General features: G+C 45.8%; 1 protein-coding gene and 1 pseudogene across 1 annotated transcript in view; both read right to left on the bottom strand.

Annotated features, from left to right (window-relative positions):
- The window catches only part of LOC132456606 (uncharacterized), a 102,042-nt gene that overhangs the window by 50,790 nt on the left and 28,156 nt on the right, over positions 1-23,096 (bottom strand). The gene's annotated exons all lie outside the window — the stretch shown is intronic.
- On the bottom strand, positions 781-14,501 carry LOC132455297 (zinc finger protein 845-like; annotated as a pseudogene).

The following is a 23,096-nucleotide window of genomic DNA, read 5'->3' as shown; positions in this document are numbered from 1 at the left end:
TTAAACACTATAGGACATTGATCATGATATGCCTCAATATCAGAATAACAACCATGGGTCAAATAGCAATAACTAGTGGACTGAAAGTGAAAGCAGTGTAGGCTTGTCCAGGCCCTGCAAGTCAGGATGTAGGCAATGAATCAGAATAAATTTTTAGCTAGTGGGCATCCCAGAAACCAATTCTATATTTTCTTGGGGAGGACCCCCGTCCATTACTGCACCCCACCCACGAATTGGATCACCAGCCGCCGCTGCAAACAGGGAGTGAAGGGGGACCAATGCTAGGAATCTTCTGACTTTGTCCCGTTAGAATAATGCTGCCTTCTAGAGGGAGGACCGGCCTAAACTGAGCATCACTGAGATCTCGAATTTCAATGAATTTCTATCCATTCTCCATGGTCCTAGAGATACCTTCCGCCCTCTCTAATTGAAAGGTGTTTAGATAGTTTCCATTTGCAACTGTGGGCACCAAGTTTGATACTGAGGCCAATCCACAGACTTCTTTGCAATTGAACTTGGTCTCTCCTCTGGCCAATCCTAAACTCCACGAAGGCCCCTCCCCCTGACCTTTGTTTCCTTTGTATTTACCCACGATGTGAACGTTTCCTATAAGAATCATGTACACCCATCGTCTCATTGACTGTATGCTTGGTAACTTTGCTGCCTGTATCTTCCCCTGATCAAGCTCTACATTAAATCAAATATTTTGCTGTCAGAAGTGTCCTAGAAATAAGTTATTCAACACAGACATCGATTATTAATAAAAACAGAAAGCGAATCAAAAGTTGAAAGCGTTTAATTGTGATGAAAGAAAAACTAAAATCAGTAATTTAAACCAATACCAGACAGAGGTCTCAATCAAAGCGTCCCGTTACCCCGTGCCAAACTGTGCTTGAGCATGTGCAAACGCAAACTGTTTGGGTCGCTGTAGCTGGCGTTCCACTGCAGACACACGCAGGGCTTCTCCCCAGTGTGAGTCCTCATGTGGATCTTCAGGTTGCTTGTCTGACTGAAGCCCTTCTTGCATTGGTCGCACCTGTAGGGCTTCTCGCCGGAGTGAGTCCTCATGTGGATCTTCAGGTTACCTTTCACAATGAAGCCCTTCGTGCATTGGTCACACCTGTAGGGCTTCTCGCCGGTGTGAGTCCTCATGTGAAGATTCAGGCTGCCCTTCTGACTGAAGCACTTCGTGCATTGGTCACACCTGTTGGGCTTCTCCCCAGAGTGAGTCGACATGTGGAACTTCAGGGTGCCTTTCAGACTGAAGCACTTCGTGCATTGGTCACACTTGTAGGGCTTCTCGCCGGTGAGAGTTCTCATGTGGATCTTCAGGTTGCTTGTCTGACTGAAGCGCTTCGTACATTGGTCACACTTGTAGGGCTTCTCACCGGGGTGAGTCCTCAGGTGGCTCTCCAGGTCGCATTTCCGATGGTAGCTCTTCATGCATTGGTCACACCTGTAGGGCATCTCCCCAAAGTGAGTCGACATGTGGAACTTCAGGGCGCGGCCTTGACTGAAACGCTTCGGGCATTGGTCACACCTGTAGGGCTTCTACCCAGTGTGAGTCCTCATGTGGATATTCAGCTGGCCTTTCTGACTGAAGCACTTCATGCATTGGTCACACTTGTAGGTCTTCTCGCCGAAGTGAGTTGTCATGTGGATATTCAGGTGGCTTGTCCGACTGAAGCGCTTCGTGCATTGGTCACACTTGTAGGGCTTCTCCCCAGAGTGAGTCATCATGTGGCGCGTCAGGATGCCTTTCAGACTGAAGCACTTCGTGCATTGGTCACACCTGTACGGCTTCTCGTCGTTGTGGGTCCTCATGGGGACGATCATATTGGCATTGTTGGGAACAACCTTTCCACACAAGACACCGGGCCGGCCCTTGCAGCCGCCCTGATGCCCAGTCAGCTCCTCAAGGCGGACGAGCCGTACGCTGCAGTTCAGGCTCTTGGCCACGCTGTGGTCAGCGGACAGCGAGCTCAAGGACTCCAGTTCTGACGCGGCAAAGAGGGTGTCATGGCCGTCCACCGCCAGTGGGCCCTCCCCTTGTCCGTAAACGCTCAGGATGCGCAGCTCCCCGTTGACTTGACATGTGGGAGGAGCCAGGGGCGTCCACGCGCAGACTCTCCGAGGTGGCGCCGCGCTGCGTGCTGCAGTCTCTGATGTCATCGTCTTCTTCAGAGAGGAAAACTGAGAAAGAGAGAAAGTGATGTTTTTAATGAATCATTTTCACAAAGCTACACAGTATGTACTTTGTACAAACTTGTGTATTGGAAGATTTATATTTTGACATTCTAACTTCTATTTGTTGATTATGCATTTTCCTTGTCGCCCTTTGGATGGTCAAGGGTTAAAGGCTCCTGCTGGGAAGGCAAAATCGAGTACATTCTCAGTTGATCAAGGTTCAACTGAGTTCTAACAAAGACCAAAAAATTTGATCATATTACATTGGCTTCCTGTAGGTCAGAGAATTGATTTTAAAATCATGTTGCTTACCTATAAATCCCTACATGGTTTAGGCCCAAAATATTTAACTGATATGCTTCCACTACATCAGCCTTTTAGACCACTAAGAAGCTCTGAGACCAATCTGTTAATTATCCCCAGAGTAAACACAAAAAATGGGAAAGCAGGATTTAGTTACTACGCAACAAATAGCTGGAATAAACTCCCAGAGGATTTAAGACTTTCCCCAACTCTGAGCACCTTTAAAACAAGACTGAAGACTTTTATGTTTGCTATAGCTTTCTGCTAAATCTGAAATACATTGCACTTTCTAAAAAAGCTTTTTTAACTTTGCCTTTATTTTCTATTTTAATACTAAAATGCCTTTTAACTTCTATTTTTTGCATATGTTTTTCTTTTACTTACCTATTATTTTATTTTATTGTATGACAATGTTTATATGTGAAGCACTTTGAGTCTGCCTTGTGTATGAAAAGTGCTATATAAATAAAGTTGCCTTGCCTTGCCTTGCATAGATGCAATCTGTATTACTAACCTACGGCGGGCATGCCTCCACCAATATCCTCTTCAACCTTATTGAAATTGTGTCTGGGGTCTGCTGCCTTCCACATAAAGAAGGAAACACACACAAGACATATTCTTTCATTTTCACAGAATAGTTGTCAATCCCCACTACTGACAGATTAGGCGTTTTCACACTGCCAAGCTGGTTCGGTCATGGCTTGGCTCGCCCTGCAATTTCAATGTCTTGCCTGTGTATTTTTTTTTGTGGATTCAAGACCCTCGCATGCAAGAATGAGTTCACATCTGAGTGTAGGTTAAAACGCGATTAACTATTTACAAGTGCAAAAATGCCAAAATATTCTTTATTCTGCTAACCACCAGTATCTCGCTGTGACTGGACCAGTGGGAGGAGCCAGGGGCGACCACCGCCAGAATCTTTGAGGTGGCGCCACGCTGAGTGCTACGGTCTCCAAAGGCATCGCAGTCTTCTGCAGACGGAGAAAAAAAGGAAAAATGAATTGTTTTGGTACATTATTTGCATAAAGGGAGGCATTGTGTATTTGTACACGTGAAAGAAACTCTTTAAATGTATGTAACATTGACAGAGGGTTTAAAATGGGTACTGCTGACAAAGATTCACAGTTTTGGAGAGGGACGTCACCTCCAGCACCCTCCTCCCTAGACTCAAAGCTCAAGTGGTTGGCCAGGTTAAGGACACTCAACGAACACCAGCGCAAAATGATCTGATCACAACATGACATGCGAAGCGCAATAATTCTATTTCGACACTATAAAGCAACAACGTCTCCTTCCCTCTAAGCTGATCAGCTAACATTCATGCATTATGAATTCATTGATGTTTGAGAATGATAAACCAGCTCATGTGGCATCTGTCTTGAAACCCTTCTGGGCTCTTGACTAATTCCATCTTTGAAATGCAACTCCCAAGTTTGACTCGTGTTTTAGCAGGGCTCTGGTCCTGATGCTTTTTCAAAGAGGACCAGGCTTTTTAGCGCAGGAAGAATCTAGCATCAGCCTAGAATCTATGCTGCCTAGGATCTACCAAATCAAAGAAAAAAAAAACTCAATGCCCAGGTTTGGTTGCGAGCGTAAGTCACCATGGTGATACAGCGACGCTAAAAGAGATCGACTTTCATGGTACAGCTAACCCAGGCTTTCAGCTCAACATACCTCACTAACCCTCTAATCGAGCTTCGTAGTACAGGCCCCTGGATTGGGCTTCGCGGGTTTGTTTACCGGCGTTTCTATTGTTACCGGTCTTGCGTGTTCCAACAGTTTATTAGGTGTCTATGCCGCTTTTCCACCGCACATGTAGCTCGACTCGACTCGACACGACTCGACACGGTAGCAGCACGGGTCGTTTTCCACCGCAATTGTACCTCCTGGACGTGGGCGGGGTCGGCTGCGCGAAAGGGCCGTGACGTATTTTTGTACGCGACGCAAACAACACCTACGCAACCCACACATGGACAGAACCCACGTAACAACAATGGAGGACATCGATAACATTACTATTATTAGCTGGCATGTTGAAGAAGTTGAAGAAGTGGAATATGTTGGCTGCGGCGCTGCTATGGCTGTTACCAGCATGGTTGCCATGTCGCTCTTGTGACTTCGTCACACTCTCTGGCCAATCAGTGGCCGGCCGTCTGCCGACGTCACCTTTTAGCATCGGCTAAGCCGCTTGGAACCTAGAGCGAGGCGGTACTAGAAAAAGCAGCCACTTCAGGTACCAGATACCATGTTTTCGCGGTGGAAACGCAAAAAATGCGAGCTGAGTCGAGTCGAGTCGTGTCGAGCTGGTACCATGCAGTGGAAAAGCGGCATAATAATAAATCGCTGTCTAATCAATACTTCATTCACTGCCTCTTCCGTGGTTATTACAATATTATGAATAGACTGCTCTGTAAAAAAATAAATAATAATAATTATACCAGATACATTTTCAGTCGCACCGGTGCGCCCAAATAAAATATTTGGTCGCACTACCCCGAATTCTAGGCGCATGTGCGCCCAAATTAGGCGCACTCTGGAGCCCTGTACACACATAAATGATACTATCTACCGTAACATCAGCGACAGTAACTTGGCTGTTAGCTGTAGCGCCAATGCTAAAGCAGCATTATAATGCTAACAAGGTAACCATATACAGTAAAGCAACACAATGATATGGCGTTAGTTAACTTACTTTTTCGAGGTTTGTAGCTGAGCCAAGGAGAGTTGGTACTGATCCAGACTTGATTTTCAGACGTTGAGCAAGTCCAGCTCTGTATTGGCCCAAGTTGAGGAAGCAGTCGTCAGTGAAATGTTTGGCGCTGCCGTGTTCTAGCAACGGGACGCCCATATGTTCCTGACCTCATCTGACTCCCGCGCTGCGTTTGTATCCAGTAGGCGTGGCCTATGACGTATTGGCTCCGGCTTCCTCATCCGTCTAAAGATGCTGCCAGAGCATGGACATAATAAAGGATGGACCACGGACTGGCCGCCCATTCATTCCTATACAAACTGCTCAGTGGCGCAGGGTAACATACAGGAGCGATTTGCTTCCGCGTTATGGGGCCAAGACACGTGGCCTAGTCCGTGACGTACCGGATGCAGAAATATAGAACGCATGCGTGCCCACTCCCCCACTCCGGTCCAACAACAATATAAAATGATACCGTAATGCACCTGTTCTTTGTCTTTGGATCTTTTGAATAAATGGATCAATACATGATGAATCACAATGATCGCAAGCAGAGGACCGTGAGAGTTATTGAGCAGCAGATGAACCAGTCCAAAAATCGGACACGTTAACGGAGCACTGAACTAGGCCCTCTTGGATGCCATTTGTTTCACTACGACTCCTTTCAGCTGCACACCCCTCTTCCCCAGCGAGATAACGGCTAATAAAACGCTTGAGGTGGCGTTTTGAAAAGAAAAAAAAAAATAAAAATTAGGACATGGCATAAAGGTAATTATGAGCCTTTGATTGATATCCAGAATTTTTTGCGGAGACACATTCCTGTTCCCCACTTGTATTGGAGTGAACGGAGATATCTACTTCTAGGTCCCATGATTTGAGGGACCAGTCCACAGCCCGCTTAAACAGCTGCAATACCAGGCTTGGCCGCTGAGCACTGGTGGATTGCGGAAGTATGCAGTGTTCCTGGGGGTTTGTGCCAGAGCCATGAGAGAGAAGAGTTGCGACCATTTTGCGACACTCTCTGATCTCGCCGGCAGGGTGGTCACGTGGTTCATGTAAGCCTGTATAGTTCAAAAACAGGCCGCGCTGCCGTGTTCTTCAATGGGACTGCCAGCAGCGATTGCAATATTGAATGGAATGGTAAATATAAATTAAAAAACACAAGTACTCATCTGACCATTGTTGCATATTTGTAAACGTCAGTTTTACATTTGGAGTGGTAGGGTGACAACTGCAAGCTACTTAGATACGTTTTTAAGTTTGAGGTAAAGCTTCACGTTCGTGTAAGCATGGGTAGCACATGGGTAGCACTGACTTTAGTGGCTTAACCTCACTACATCTGTTCTGAAATCAGACGATTCAAGATGTTCATTTTAGCGCAACTGGACTAAATATAAATAAAAAAAAATATATATTTTTTATTTATGTTTATTTTTTTCCACAATGTCTTTTAAAAAAAACAACGATTTATGATGACTATATGCTCTGTAAGGTGACCTTGGGTGTCTTGAAAGGCGCCTCTAAATTAAATGTATTATTATTATTATTAAATGTTCTTGATTTTGCTTGTAATTCCGATTCACGTACCCGTGGTCAGAGAGCGATTGAGAAAGCAGAGTAGCAACAGTCCATTTAGCATTTAGTGTCCAGGCAACTTCTTCTGATGAGTCAGGAGCTGACCACACAACCATGCTACTTTTAAGACTAAGCCGAACACAAAGTATCACATATATTAAAGAATAACAAATGAAAGTTTTATTAAACAATGGGTCAGACAACAATAATGTGTGTGTGTGTGTGTGTCCAACTTGAAAAACAACAAAGTGAAGGAACAGGGATGAATATTGTATATATAAGTGTTGACAAGAGAGGAATACGGTGAGGAAAGGAGACAATTAAAAAAGCAATACAAGTAAAATGGACCACTGGTTATAAAACCCTGCAGCAAATGCAGATTCCACTGCATAACATCTGCACACTGCAAAGGAGTAGGCGATGGTAAAGCTGGACCCAGTGTTTGAGATGCCAGATATATCAGGCTGAGGTTTGTGGAACCAAAAACAAGTGGGAACAAGGACTAAGAACAACAAAGCAAACATACAGTAAGTGAACAAGAACAGCAAAGTAGAGCCAGGGGGTATCAATAAATAAAACAATGTTAGTCATGTGTGGAACAAGAACAACAAATGTGTAAACAGGTGTGCGTGTATGTCTAACTTGTAAAACAAGAACAAAGTGAAGGAACAGGGAGGAATATTATAAGTTGTTAATAAACAAAGAAAATACTCCACAAACATCAGGCTGAGGTTAAGGATAGTAAAGTGCATCAGGTCGAAAGGAAGGACAACAATCGCAGCAGTTGCCGCCACCACCACCAACAGCCGTCGCCAGCACAAGCCGCCACCACTAGCAGCAGAAGGCGACACCACCATCCTTCGCCACCACCAGCCAGCTCAAGCAGCCATCGCCTCAAGCAGCAGCGACCTGCAGCAGCAGTGTTATCCGGCACCAGCCAGCTCAAGCAGCCATCGCCTCAAGCAGCAGCGACCTGCAGCAGCAGCCATCAGCATCCACCATCATCAGCATCCACCATCAGCAGCATTCACCTTCAGCAGCATCCACCATCAGCTGCATACACATAACCGCTATGTCAGTGACACAATTAGGCCTAGGCATTTTTTATTCATACTATAGCTGTGAGAATTCTTGCAGGCCGACAGTCGCCTGCAAGAATCAGGGAAACCTATTATAGGACATTCTGTCCAGAAATTAAACATTTAGAAGAGTACGTGACACTTTGCTTTGATAGTTATATGCTTCTGATTGGAGATTGATTGTCGGCAGCTCCTCCAAACTAATGTTTGTACCTTCAACTAAAAATGACAATTAATTTACACTCAATCATTTCACAACAATTTGATTAGCAAGACAATTATTGATGTCCATTGCCAATACATGAATACATACTCATTACAAAGGCCTTGGAAGTCGAGGCAGTGAGGTCAGAGGACGCCCCCCCTTCCACTCCTACCATCATCGGCCGACCTTCGTTATTGGCGAGAGCCAGCTCCTCTGAAGTGGTGAAGGGCGGTGGAGCGGTCCTCCTCCCAGTCATATTAAATTTGTTTTTTTATTTGCTGCAGGTAATCAACATGTGACTAAAGGTTGGAGCCTAGGCCATTGCAAATCATATGCTAGATTCACCTGAAATTATTCAAATGGATGCTTACAACTTACACATTGAATATTATTTACATATTTATTTTTGACTAGGCCCCATGTTCGTAGGAGCGTGCTGGCACCACATATATGGGGGTAACAGGCATGATGATAAATGATATTTTTAGACAATAAGCAGAATCTTTTCACTTTTGAATTAACACGGACGACTATTTTTTGCCAGCACTCCACCCTAGCCATATTATAATAATAATAATAATACATTTTATTTATACTGCACTTTATATTCAAGAATCTCAAAGTGCTTCAGAGAAAAAAATACCAAAAAACTATTAAAAAAGGGGGAACCTCAAAGAAAGTTTAGCTGAATGCTCTTTTAAAGAGATGGGTTTTGAGGTTCAGTTTAAAAAGAGCTGTAGTCTGTGGAGCCCTCAGGTGGTCAGGGAGGGCGTTCCATAGTCTAGGGGCAGCAGCAGAAAAGGCCCGATCACCCATGGTGCACAGCTTCGTATGTCGGGTTTGGAGGGTGTGAGTGGATCCTGCACGGAGTGTACGTGAGTTTGTCGGGGGGGTGAGGAGTTCCTGAAGGTAGAGGGGGGCAAGTCCGTTATAGGCACTGGTGGGTGAGGAGGGAGACCTTGTACTCAATTCTGAGTGAGACAGGGAGCCAGTGCAGTGATTTCAGGATGGGGGTGATGTGGTCATGCTTGCGCACCCTCATCAGGACCCTGGCAGCACTGTTTTGAATGTATTGGAGCCTCTGGATGCTCTTGCCAGGGATCCCAATGAGGAGTGCATTGCCGTAGTCCAACCTGGAGGAGACAAAGGCATGGACGAGCTTCTCTGCATCAGCCAGGGTGAGTGATTGGCGGAGTTTGGCGATGTTCCTGAGGTGGTATAAAGCTGTCTTACAGAGGTGTTTGATGTGGGTGTCAAAATTAAGTTGTGGGTCCATTTTAACACCGAGGTTGGTGACGGATGTGGAAAGGGGGACGTTTTTGCCAGAGAAGGTGATATTGGTGATGGTGGGGGAGCGGAGCTGATGTGGCGTGCCAACAAGGATGGCTTCCGTTTTATGGCTGTTAAGTTGTAGGAAGTTGAGCTTCATCCACGCCTCTATCTCCTCCAGGCAGGTGGTCAGTGTGGATGTTGGCAGAGGGGCAGAAGAAGTGGGGGTTGTCCTGATGTAGAGCTGTGTATCATCAGCATAGCAGTGGTAAGACAAGCCATGCCTGCTAATGACACTACCCAGGGGGAGCATGTACAGTGAGAACAGTGTGGGGCCCAACACCGAGCCCTGGGGGACACCGCAGGTGACGTTGTTGGTGTGTGATTTTGCTTTGCCCAGGGCAACGTGCTCAGTTCTGTCAGTGAGGTACGAGGTGAACCAGTTCTTTACATTTCCTGATAGTCGAATGGTGTATTGCAGGCGGTGAAGGAGAATATTGTGGTCAACCGTATCAAAAGCAGCTGTTAAGTCCAGGAGGATGAGGAGAGATGGGGAGCCGGTGTCTGCTGCCATCAGGAGGTCATTTGTGACCCTGACCAAGGCTGTTTCTGTACTGTGGCCATAGCGGAAACCAGACTGGAATTTTTCAAACAAGTGATGTTGTATGAGGTGATCCTGGAGTTGTGCTGCAAATGTTTTTTCCAGAACTTTTGACAGAAATGGGAGATTTGAGATGGGCCTGTAGTTGGAGAGGACTTCTGGATCAAGGGTAGGTTTTTTTAATGTTGGTCTGATGACAGCAGTTTTTAATGCAGATGGGATATGGCCGGCCAGGAGGGAGTGGTTAATGATATTGGTGATGAGTGGAGAGACAGCAGAGATGTTGGCCTTCAGCAGAGCTGTAGGGAAGGGGTCTAGTGCACAGGTGGATGGCTTCATTTTCCTGATGACGTCCTCCACCTCTTCCTTTGTGATGCTGGAGAAGGAGCAGAGGGTCTGGACAGAGTCAATCGGTGGGTCAGCAGTTTGAAGGGGCAGGGCAGTAGTGATGGAGAGGTGTGAGCGGATGTTATTCACTTTTTGTTTAAAAAAGTTGATGTGCATGTTGCACCTCTCCGTGGTGACATCAGATTGGGATGGTAAAGGGGGTTTGAGAAGGTGATGGACAGTTGAAAAGAGCTGTTTGGAGTTACCAGGGCTATTGTTGATTATTGCGGAATAGAACCTGGACCGTGCATTATTCAGGGCTTCAGCATATGCCCTCCTGTGTTCCCTGTATGCCTGTTTGTGAACGGTCAGACCAGAGGCCTTGAGTCGCCGCTCAAGGACACGCCCAGCAGCCTTCATTGTACGTAGTTCACTGGTGTACCAGGGTGCGGAGCGCGAGAAGGAGACTGACCTCGATGTTAAGGGGGCGTGGAGATCCAGGAGACTGCTCAGGGACTGGTTGTATAAGTCCACTGAGTCAGCAACAGAGAGGGAGTCAGTTGAGCCAGAGGAGAGATGTTGAAGGTCCAGGGCCAGGGCATCCATGTTGATATTTTTCACATTCCTGAAGTGGATCTGCCGCTTTGGTTTGGTGTGGGAGGAAGGAAAAGGGAGCTCCATTGACACAACTCTGTGATCCGAGACGCCAAGATCATAGACCTGTAGGTTGCTGATGGGGGCGGAGTTTGAGATGACCAGGTCAATTGTTTGTCCTCTGGAGTGTGTGGGGGCATCAACATGTTGTTGTAGGTTGAGGGAGTCTAGCAGCTGAAGAAAATCAGCAGCGGGCTGGCATGAGGGGGTGTCAACATGAATATTTAAATCACCCAGAATGATGGTATTGGCAGAGGTAGTACAGAGTGTTGTGAGGAGATCAGACATTTCCGGGATGAAAGCAGAGTTGGGTTTAGGGGGCCTGTATATGAGTAGAACAGTCATGGGATGGGGGGGCTTGAATGTGAATGCAAGACATTCAAAGGAGGAAGTTGTAGGCAGCACCATGGGGGACAACTCCAGGTCCTGTTTGTGGATGACAGCTAGGCCACCACCGCGTCCAGTTCTGCGGGCTGCCTCCAAGTAACTGTAGCCTGGGGGACAGGCTTCGTTTAGGGCAGAGTAAACCTCTGGCTGGTGCCAGGTTTCTGTTAGACACATGAAGTCAAGTCCTTTTTCCCTGATATGCTCTTCAATCAAGCTGGATTTATTATTCAAGGATTGAGTGTTGAAAAGTTCAAATTTAACCAGTGACTGTGGAGTTATTCTCTGTACAGGTCGCAGAGCCTTAAAATCCACTCCGCGCAGGTTGGAATCCACTCCATGAAATCTATCCAGCCGGGAGTGCGGGGATCTCGCCATGTTACGTCTTTTGCCCTCAGCCGTCTCAGCGGACCTAATGGATGTGATGAAGCCGGCAGGCTGACCATAAATAAAGTTTCTCCCTGAGCCTCTGTGGATATATCGAGGTCTATGCAATAGTCCTAGCTGCTTAATGGTGGAAATACAGGGTGGGATGGAGCGATTGTTGTACTTCAGCAGCTGTGGGGCGAAGTACGTCAACATCGAACCTGATGTTGAGTGATGTTTGCCTGTTAGCAGCTAGGTACGGACCCGACGCATCTGGGGAAGAGCTGGGAGGCAGTGCAGAAAATCCACGAGACAGTAGAGACAGCTTAGCAGGTTGACCAGGGCATATTCCTCACCAGGATCGCCGGAAAAAAAATCGCCAGCAGTGACCAGGAAAATGTCACATCGGCTACTTGTTTTTAGCCGTTACTAGGGAAACCAAAATAACAAGTGAGCTACACGGCTCTTCACAATAACACAATAACACTGGAACAACTAAAGACAGTCCATAAGCTTGCTTTTCGTCGCTGATGTAGCTTGCAGGGAACCAAGTAGAGATAATATGTCAACAAAAAATCACTTTTTAAGTAAAATTGGCCAAAATTGGCCCAAAAATTGCTTGGAAAAGCGGCGAACAGACAGCGCCAGCGTCCTCTCCGTTTGTTGCCTAGATACAATCATATTATGGGCAACCCTGTTCCCCATTGCTGTGAATTGGACTTTGAATTCCTCATAGGAATTCATAATACACCACGCACGCTCGATTCACTTTGCATAAGGGGGAGTCAAATGACGTGATAAACACACCTTTTATGTGAACGTGCATTGAACCTAAAGCGGAAAACCTGGTTCGACTAATTTAATCTAAAGTGAGTGTCGTGGAACCATTTAACTCTCACTGCGAGTTGCGTCTCTGTCAAACCAGGTTTTCCCAAGAAAGCCTAGGTATGTTCAGCGAGGTTCGTGGTATACTCCCCTCACAAGTTTCCTTTGTATTTACAAACGATGTGAGAGTTTCCTAATATTTTGCTGTCAGAAGAATCAGAGAAATAAGTTCTTTATCACACAGACATAAATTACTAAAATGACAACAAAACAAAGCGAATCAAAAGCTGGAAAATGTTTAATCCTGATGAAAAGAAAAACTAAAAGCATTAATTTCGACAAATACCGGACAGAGCTCTCAATCAAAGCGCCCCGTTACCCTGTGTGAAAGCACCCCATTGCCCGTGTGCTTGCACACTCAAATTGCTTGGGTCGCTGTAGCTGGCGTTGCAATGCACTAACAGGCAGGACTTCTAACCGGAGTGAGTCCTCATGTGGATCTTCAGGGTGCCTTTCAGACTGAAGCCCTTCGTGCATTGGTCACACCTGTAGGGCTTCTCGCCGGTGTGAGTTCTCATGTGGATCTTCAGGTTGCCTTTCACACTGAAGCGCATCGTGCATTGGTCACACTTGTAGGGCTTCTCCCCAGAGTGAGTCCTCAGGTGGATCTTCAGGCTGCCTTTCAGACTGAAGCACTTTGTGCATTGGTCACACTTGTTGGGCTTCTCCTCGGAGTGAGTCCTCATGTGGATCTTCAAAGTGCCTTTCTGACTGAAGCGCATCGTGCATTGGTCACACTTGTAGGGCTTCACCCCAGAGTGAGTCCTCAGGTGGATCTTCAGTCTGCCTTTCGGACTGAAGCACTTCGTGCATTGGTCACACTTGTAGGGCTTCTCCCCAGAGTGAGTCCTCAGGTGGATCTTCAGGCTGCCTTTCAGACTGAAGCACTTCGTGCATTGGTCACACCTGTAGGACTTCACGCCGGAGTGAGTCCTCATGTGGGTCTTCAGGCTGCTTGTCCGACTGAAGCGCTTCGTGCATTGGTCACACTTGTAGGGCATCTCGCCAGAGTGAGTCCTCAGGTGGTTCTTCAGGTTGCAGCCATGACTGAAGCGCTTCGTGCATTGGTCACACTTGTAGGGCTTCTCGCCGGAGTGAGTTCTCATGTGGGTCTTCAGGTGGTCTTTCAGACTGAAGCACTTCGGGCATTGGTCACACCTGTAGGGCTTCTCGCCGGAGTGAGTCCTCATGTGGGTCTTCAGGCTGCTTGTCCGACTGAAGCGCTTCGTGCATTGGTCACACTTGTAGGGCATCTCGCCGGAGTGAGTCATCATGTGGCGCTTCAGGTGGCTTGTTTGACTGAAGCGCTTCGGGCATTGGTCACACCTGTAGGGCTTCTCGCCGGAGTGAGTCCTCATGTGGGTCTTCAGGCTGCTTGTCCGACTGAAGCGCTTCGTGCATTGGTCACACTTGTAGGGCTTCTCGCCGGAGTGAGTCCTCATGTGGACGTTCAGGTCGCCATGCCGAGCGAAGCGCTTTTTGCAATGGTCACAGCTGTAGGGTTTCTCCCCGGTGTGAGTCTTCATGTGGCCCTTCAGGTGTTCACTTAGACTGAAGCGCTTCCTGCATTGGTCACACCTGTGGGGTTTCTCGCCGGTGTGGGTCCTCATGTGCATCTTGAGGGTGTAGCTATGACTGTAGTGCTTTGCGCATTGGTCACACCTGTAGGGCTTCTCCCCGGAGTGCGTACTCATGTGGATTTTCAGGTTGCCTTTCTGACTGAAGCTCTTCGTGCATTGGTCACACCCGTACGGCTTCTCGTCTGGTCGGGTCCTCATGTGTACGATCATATTGGCATTGTTGGGAGAAACCTTCCACCAACCATCCACCGCCAGTGGGCCCTCCCCTTGTCCGTAAACGCTCAGGATCCGCAGCTCCCCGCTGTAACTTGACATGTGGGAGGAGCCAGGGGCGTCCACACCCAGACTCTCCGAGGTGGCGTCGCGCTGCGTGCTGCAGTCTCTGATGTCATTGACGTCTTCTTCCGAGAGGAAACAAAGAGAAAGTAATGGTATTAATTAGGGCTGTAACGATACGCGTATCAAACCGAAAATCGCGATACTCAAAGCCACGATCCTGTCTCGCGGTGTGAGAAGGCAGAAGCGCGATATGCCCTTTCTAACTCTTCGGTCAAATTGTCCGATTGAAATTTGCTAATAATTTGTCTAAATAATAGTCTGCTGACAGCTCCCCCTCCTATCGATGCCGTAAATATGTGACGAGATGCCCTCTCTGTGATCACAGCTCTCCGTGGCTACGGAGGATTGCATTTCTCCACAGCCGTCGAAGTCCTCATATATGAACGACATTTATCCAGAGTTGGCCAAGCGCGAAAAAAATTGCCTGTGTGATCCTGTCTCTATTGTTTTGTGTGATTTGACTGGCAGTTTGTCTGCTTATAGGTCGGAATGAAGCGGCCACCGATTATTGACAGGATGGGTACTTTATTCTACCGGACTCGTTCGCTTCTTCACTAGACACACGCGCTACCGCTCGCTCTCCTCGCTCGTCCACTCACTCGCTGACGTCACTCACACACGCATACGCACACTGCCATTCTCCCGCACACACATATGCTACTCGTAACACTATGCCTCGTTATTGCGACGTTCATGTTTTTCCTCATCTATTGAAAGTTAGGCTATTAAACATGTTGCATTCTATAAGGCCTGATTATGTCATTATTTAAGCTACATAGCCTAATAAGAAGCGCCAATAAGAATATTTGAATAAACCAACCAAACAGTTAAAGGGGCCCTATTATGCCTACCAGCAAAAAGCATCCTCCAACTGCAATCTTTGGTTATTTCTTTATTAATTTAGCTATACTTTAATAGTATTATTTTGGTTCAAATCTGTTCAGTGTTCCAAATTATTTGTTATTAAATGTTACATTAAGATAATTGGTATTTAAGTGTTGTTTAAATAAAATGCTTTTTAAATTTAAAAGAATCGTGGGATGTATCGAACCGTGGGTCAAAAATCGTGATACAAACCGAATCGTGAATTTGTGTATCGTTACAGCCCTAGTATTAATTAATTATTTGCACAAAGGGATACAGCATGTACTTTTACACACTGGTGTATTGGAAGAAGTATATTTTGACATTCTTTCTTTCCAACGGCTTTTTGTTTATTATGCATTTTCCTTGTTCCCCTTGGGGGGGTCAAGGGTCAAAGGCGTCAGCTGAGAAGGCACCGCTACGTCTCCGCCTTTTAAGGATGTGGGGAGATCATAAAGACACAACCCAGGTCATCTGTGGTTTCCGATCACCTGCTTTACCAATACTGTAGTTATACTGGGAATCAGAGCGGATTCAGCATTCCTGACATCTGCCATGAAGAAGATGTAAATCATTCTACTATAAAACTGTATAGTAGTCCTTGTGTTTTAGCAGGGTGCCGGTCATGATGCTTTTCAAAAGAGGACCAGCGCAGTTAGAATCGAGTACATTCTCAGTTGGTAGGTCAGTTTGCTAGCATGGATGCAATGTGTATTACTAACCTACAGCGGGCATGCCTCCACCAATATCCTCTTCAACCTTGATTGAAATGGTGTCTGGGGTCTCCGGCTTTCCACATAAAGAAGGAAACACATTTTCATTTCCTTTCATTTGCACAGAATAGTTGTTAATCCCCAATTACGATATACTGGGTTCCCCCAACCTGTTCTGACGGCGATTTGAATTCGCCCTTCATAAGGGTCAGGAGAAGAGTAATTCTTATCCTTCTGCTTCCGATACGTTTTTGGAGAAGCTGAGACTGTTTTTTGAGACCAAAATTGTATTGTAACAATGACGTAGGAAGGTTCATGAATATTCACAAACATTTGCGCTCATCCATTGAGCGTCACAAGACGAAATAACATTAAGCAGATAACACGTATTTTACAAATGATATTTATTAGCGTTGCTTACTTTATAATTACATTGCATTTAATTGTTTAATGGCATTTAGCTAGTAAACTGAGTGTATTAACACAAGCTAGCTAAACTATGATACACTTTAAAACACTCAATACAATACAAATATAAAGTAAAAAAAAGTGTTTGTATTACGTTATTTCTTCTTTGGCAACATGAGCGCGAATGTTTTTTGAAACCTGCCAAGCAACGGACAATCGTGTCGAACGATGACGTAATGTTTAGAACGCGAATTACGTAGGTGGTACAATTTTCACCCCGGTACAATTTTGGTGCGACAGCGCCAATCAACTAGTTGGCTTTTCCCCCTGGCGCCCTATTGGCTGGATTAACACAATGACGACAGGGAAGCGACGGCAAGCAGCCATTTGCGTACAGAGTCAGTTGAACAAGTTGATCAAGCCTCTTGTGCTGAAGAAAATGACAGCAGCTTCCCTAGACCAACGAGTCTGGAAATAGCCAGGCTACACGTACGACTCTTTAAATCATAGAGGTGTGTGCTTTCTAAGGGTGTGTGCTGGAGTTGTAACAAAGGAAGCTTCTCGTTTGGATGGTGAATAAGAAGACGATTTCCAACATGGATACTCAGCTCCTCGTGGCAGACCAGCCGCTCGCCGCACTCCAGGCTCTTGGCCACGCTGTGGTCCGCAGAAAGCGAGTTCAGGGCCTCCACTTCTGACGCGGTGAAGAGGGTGTCATGGCCGTCCTCCGCCAGTGGGCCCTCCCCTTTTCCGTAGACGCTCAGAATCTTCAGCTCCTCGCTGTGACTGGACATGTGGGAGGAGCCAGGGACGTCCACACCAAGAATCTCTGAGGTGGCGCAACACTGAGTGCTACGGTCTCCAAAGGCATCGCAGTCTTCTGCAGACGGAGAAAAAAAGGAAAAATCTATTGTTTTGATTAGAGCTGTCAGTTAAACGCGTTATTAACGGCGTTAACGCAAACCAATTTTAACAGCGTTAAAAAAAAAAATTGCGCGATTAACACAATTGTTTTATTAAAAAAAATAAAAATGATATATATTTATTTTTTTCTTTGGCTCAAAACAAAGAAGCAGTAGCCTGACTGCTATGTTCAAATGACATTTGTTCATAGCAGTCGTTTAATTGCACTATAGGCTCTTTTTTTGTATCGTCCTGTTTTGATCAGTATATGCCAATGTTGTTATCAATAAAAAATCATTTGCACAAGGCAAGCCGATGCACTTCACCATGTTGATAAGAGAATTAAAATGAGAAGAATTATGGGACAAAAAAATCAAGGGATATTTAGCATAGAAAAAGAATTTGCGATTAATCGCGATTAATCGTGAGTTAACTATGACATTAATGCGATTAATCACGATTAAATATTTTAATCGCTTGACAGCTCTAGTTTTGATACATTATTTGCATAAAGGCAGGCATTGTGTATTTGTACACGGGAAAGAAACTCTTTAAATGTATGCAACATTGACACAGAGGGTTTAAAATGGGTACTGCTGACAAAGATTCACAGTTTTGGAGAGGGACGTCACCTCCAGCACCCTCCTCCCTAGACTCAAAGCTCAAGTGGTTAAGGACACTCAACGAACACCAGCGCCAAATGATCTCACAACATGACATGCGAAGCGCAATTCTATTTCGACACTAAAAAGCAACAACGTCTCCTTCCCTCTAAGCTGATCAGCTAACATTCATGCATTATGAATTCATTGATGTTTGAGAATGATAAACCAGCTCATGTGGCATCTGTCTTGAAACCATTCTGAGCTCTTGACTGATTCCATCTTTGAAATGCAACTCCCAAGTTTGACTCGTGTTTTAGCAGGGCGCTGGTCATGATGCTTTTCCAAAGAGGACCAGGCTTTTTAGCGCAGTTAGAATCTAGCATCAGCCTAGAATTTATGCTGCCTAGAATCTACCAAATCAAAGAAAAAAAATACTCAATGAGTAATGTACACACCTTCACTTTTAAAATGGGGCTGCATAGACTTTAAGGACAACTTTGTGCCTATAAATATGCGTTTCCAGGTTTTCTGTCTGGCAGGCAACATCCCTTGAGAGAAGCTGCTGAATGTAAGCACTTGATGAGCTGGCCTGCGTAGAGAGAACAAAGAAAAATCAGTACTCAATTTTTTACCTTGTATGTATTCCAGGTGCAAGTTGTAAGAAGATACAAGAGAAGCATGTTTAGTGAATTACATTAGCCTAATACTTAAAATGAGTTCTATGAAATGATATTACATCCTTGATTTGTATACATATTTTATAGTTCATCTCAACAACCCAATACCATGACATCAAGCTCTGCCGAAATCGGCTAATAACCCTTTGATTTGAATCTGGTGTGAAGGGGAAAACATGCCTACAATAGTGCGTTTCAGGTACACTTTTTTGCCCGTTAATAACCAGTTATATCTGGGAGTACAAGAGGGTAGAAGGGGGCGAAAACACGGGTTACCTGGAACGCACCATATGTATTTAGGATGAGTTTAACAGGTCAATCTCCTCATCAGTAAAACGCTAGAACTACTGCGGTCCAGTGGCCGGTAGAATACAGTTGTATTCGTTTGTTGTAGTATGAGCAGACATTGTTAAACATTGCATTCCCTTGGTATCCAAGCAGTAGAGATCAGTGCCTGTAGCCCCTTTGTTGAATTGTGCCCATTCTCGTATGATGTCCCTTGCTTGCTGAGGTGCACACTCGACTTACAGTGTGTATTTATAGTTATGAATGGGCGGCCATGTATTGGTCCACTGTCCTTTCTCTATAATAGGTCCATGGTATTTACACACATAACTGATGCTATCTACCTTAACATTAGCGACAATAACTTGGCTGTTAGCTGTAGCGCTAATGCTAAAGCAACATTATAATGCTAACAAGGTAACTATATACAGTAAAGCAACACAATGATATGGCGTTAGTTAACTTACTTTTTCGAGGTTTGTAGCTGAGCCGAGGAGAGTTGGTACTGATCCAGACTTGATTTTCAGACATTGAGCAAGTCCAGCTCTGTATTCGCCCAAGTTGAGGAAGCAGTCATCAGTGAAATGTTTGGCGCTGCCTTGTTCTAGTTCTAGTTCTTGACGTACCGGATGCAGAAATATCGAACGCATGCGTTCCCACCCCCCCCCCCCCACTCCGGTCCAACAACAATATAAAATGATACCGCAATGCACCTGTTCTTTGTCTTTGGATCTTTTGAATAAATGGATCAATACATGATGAATCACAATGATCGCAAGCAGAGGACCGTGAGAGTTATTGAGCAGCAGATGAACCAGTCCAAAAATCGGACACGTTAACGGCCTGAACTAGGCCCTCTCGGATGCCATTTGTTTCACTACGACTCCTTTCAGCTGCACACCCCTCTTCCCCAGGGAGATAACAGCTAATAAAACGCTTGAGGTGGCGTTTTGAAAAGAAAAAAAATATTTTTTTTTAGGACATGGCATGAAGGTAATTACGAGCCTTTGATTGATATCCAGACATTTTTTGCGGAGACACATTCCTGTTCCCCACTTGTATTGGCGTGAACGGAGATATCTACTTCTGGGTCCCATGATTTGAGGGACCCGTCCACAGCCCGCTTAAACAGCTGCAATACCAGGCTTGGCCGCTGAGCACTGGTGGATTGCGGAAGTATGCAGTGTTCCTGGGGGCTTGTGCCAGGGGACTCTCTAAATCGACGCCACTTCGACCTGGGCGGGACTTTACGTCCTACGTCACTCGCTATGGGTGTGCATGTGTGCGCGTAGCCATTTGTCTCAGGGATCTGTGCACGAAGTCCCTTGCACTACAGGATTACGAGCGTCAGTGTCGTACGCGATGGAGGGTGGGTGACATTCCTACAGTCTGTGATGATAGGCTATATTTCTACAAATGACATGACGCAACAACACAAACTAAGCTAACATTAGAGTAGCCATACCAGATAACGCCATACCAGCTAACCCTAACTATTTCTATTAAACTCTGAACCACTTTGCAACAGGCAACTGTGTGTTGGTGTGTCTTATTGCTTCCCACGTCTGCGTCTGCATCTTTCCCACTCCTGTCTAATAGTTTCAGCTTTTGTACTGTATATCAGAAATGATCACCCTGTACCACACTGCTGACTTGTAAATGTTTCGTGAGCACTCAGGCATTTCTCTAGGTATCTTAAAGGTCCCATGACATGCTATTTTATGTATTCTTTAATATAGGTATTAGTGGGCAACTAACACAGTATTCAAAGACGTTCCCTAAATTCAGCCGTGGTGCAGAGTTACAGCCACTCCGAGCCAGTCGCACATTGAGCTTCCCCCAAATGCGCTGTTTCGGTGGGCGTGTCAAGGAGGAGGGTGGGGGTGTGGCCCTGAGCAGCTTGCAGCCACCATGCGCTCTGTTTACAGTGGATGTATCGCAATGGCGAGCCGCACACAGCCTTTAGCCGTGTTCTGTAAATATTCTAGAACACACGGGAGTCCTGGAGCTCTATATCTAAATATTATCATATAGCCTACACAGATATCTATATCATATAATATATATTATCACGGCCAAAAGCTGTGTGAGCCGATATTATGAATCTCAAACGACCGCGTTGGGTTCTCCGACGTTCCTGGTTCTTCAACGTCCACATCAATGTGAATACACACACTGTAACGCAATTGTTTCTTGTCGGTTCTTTGATGTGTCTTGTATTTCCACAACGAGACTGTCGTGGGGGTTATCTGAGCCATGGTTGAGAAGGAATTGGGGGAAAGGAACATTGATTTGACTCGCTGAAGTACATGAACTGCGACATGCCGCCGGTTGCCGCGAGGCACCATCGCCCGGCAGCGGGCAGCAGGCAGCAGGCAGCGAGCGGTTCAGTCGACTTCAGGTTGATGTGAAAGTGGAAGAACCAGAGACGTCGCAGAACCCGACAAAGTCGTTTGTGATTCATAATATCGTCTGGAGGCGCACACAATATGTTATATGATATAGATATCTATGTATATATTATTTAGATATAGAGCTCCAGGACTGTAACGCAAGTGTTGTACACTTCCTTGTTATTTGGATAACCGTTCTGCTGTTGGTGTGATGGCGCATAACACGTCGGACTCTCGTATCTGGTATTTCTACAACGAGACTCGTATTGGGGGTTATCTCAGCCAAGGTTGAGAATGAATTGGGGGGAAGGAACTTTGGCTTTGACTCCCTCAAGAACATGAACCACGACATGGAGGAGAAAGGGATTGTTGGCGGCGAATGTCTCCCGCTTGAGCCCCGCTGAGGGACCACCGCCGGAGGCGGAGGTGCATAAGCGCTGCCCGGCAAAGATCCCTTTCTCCTCCTTGTCGTGGTTCATGTTCTTGAGGGAGTCAAAGCCAAAGTTCCTTCCCCCCAATTCTTTCTCAACCTTGGCTGAGATGACCCCCAATACGAGTCTCGTTGTAGAAATACCAGAGACGAGAGTCCGACGTGTTATGCGCCATCACACCAACAGCAGAACGGTTATCCAAATAACAAGGAAGTGTACACCACTTGCGTTCCACTCCACTCCAGTCCTGGAGCTCTATATCTAAATAATATCATATAATACATAGATATCTATATCATATAACAGATTGTGTGCGCCAGTCCAGACGATATTATGAATCACAAACGACTTTGTCGGGTTCTGCGACGTCTCTGGTTCTTCCACTTTCACATCAACCTGAAGTCGACTGAACCGCTCGCTGCCTGCGGCCGGCTGCCCGCTGCCGGGCGATGGTGCCTCGCGGCAACCGGCGGCATGTCGCAGTTCATGTACTTCACAGAGTCAAACCAAAGTTCCTTTCCCCCAATTCCTTCTCAACCATGGCTTAGATAACCCCCACGACAGTCTCGTTGTGGAAATACAAGACACGTCAAAGAACCGACAAGAAACACTTGCGTTACAGTGTGTGTATTCACACACACACATGTGGCGCTCGCACGGTCGAGTCTCATTGGCGGGCCAACGTCTCTGGGCGGGCCAGGCAGAGTAAGGGGAGGAGCTGAGATTCCTCATGACGTCATGAGCACAGATTTCCAAATCAGCGCGCTTGAGCCTCCGTTTTTTCAAAGGCGAGCAGAACAGCTAGTGCTCGTTTTACACCAAACGCAAGTTTTAGCCACTGGGGGACCATAGGCAGGCTAGGGGAACACATATTTATGTTAGAAAACCTCATAAATTGAGATTTTCATGTCATGGGACCTTTAAGTTTCCTACTGGAGTCATCAAAACTTTGAACTTTGTTATTGTAAGAAATATTGTGTTGCAAAAACACTTTGTGTCTTACCCTTACCGTTACCCTAACATTAACCCCAGTAACATTTCTTCATCATAAACTACAAGTTACGCAAAATGGCATACAAACATCCAGTCCAATATGAAAGAAAAAAGCTAGCTTCATTAAGGAATCAAACCCCTTCTCCCCGCGTCAATGAGTTGTTCTCTGACCACTAACCCATCAGGTCTTAGTTCAAGAGTTAACCACTTGACAATCTTCAAACTTCGGTTGCCTAGAAATTGTAAAGACAGTGATGTGTGTACATTGTGCGAGTATCCTTCACTCGCGATGTGTGTGCAGTCCAAAATGAAAGAAAAAACCTTGCATCACTAGGGAATCGAACCCCCAATCATCAGTCTTTAAACGTTGGTCGTTGGTAA

Source organism: Gadus macrocephalus, chromosome 4 (assembly GCF_031168955.1).
Source record: "Gadus macrocephalus chromosome 4, ASM3116895v1".
In the NCBI taxonomy this organism is placed as follows: Eukaryota; Metazoa; Chordata; class Actinopteri; order Gadiformes; family Gadidae; genus Gadus; species Gadus macrocephalus.
The sequence above is the reverse complement of the archived record's forward strand: the minus strand, read 5'-3'. Positions and strand labels throughout refer to the sequence as shown.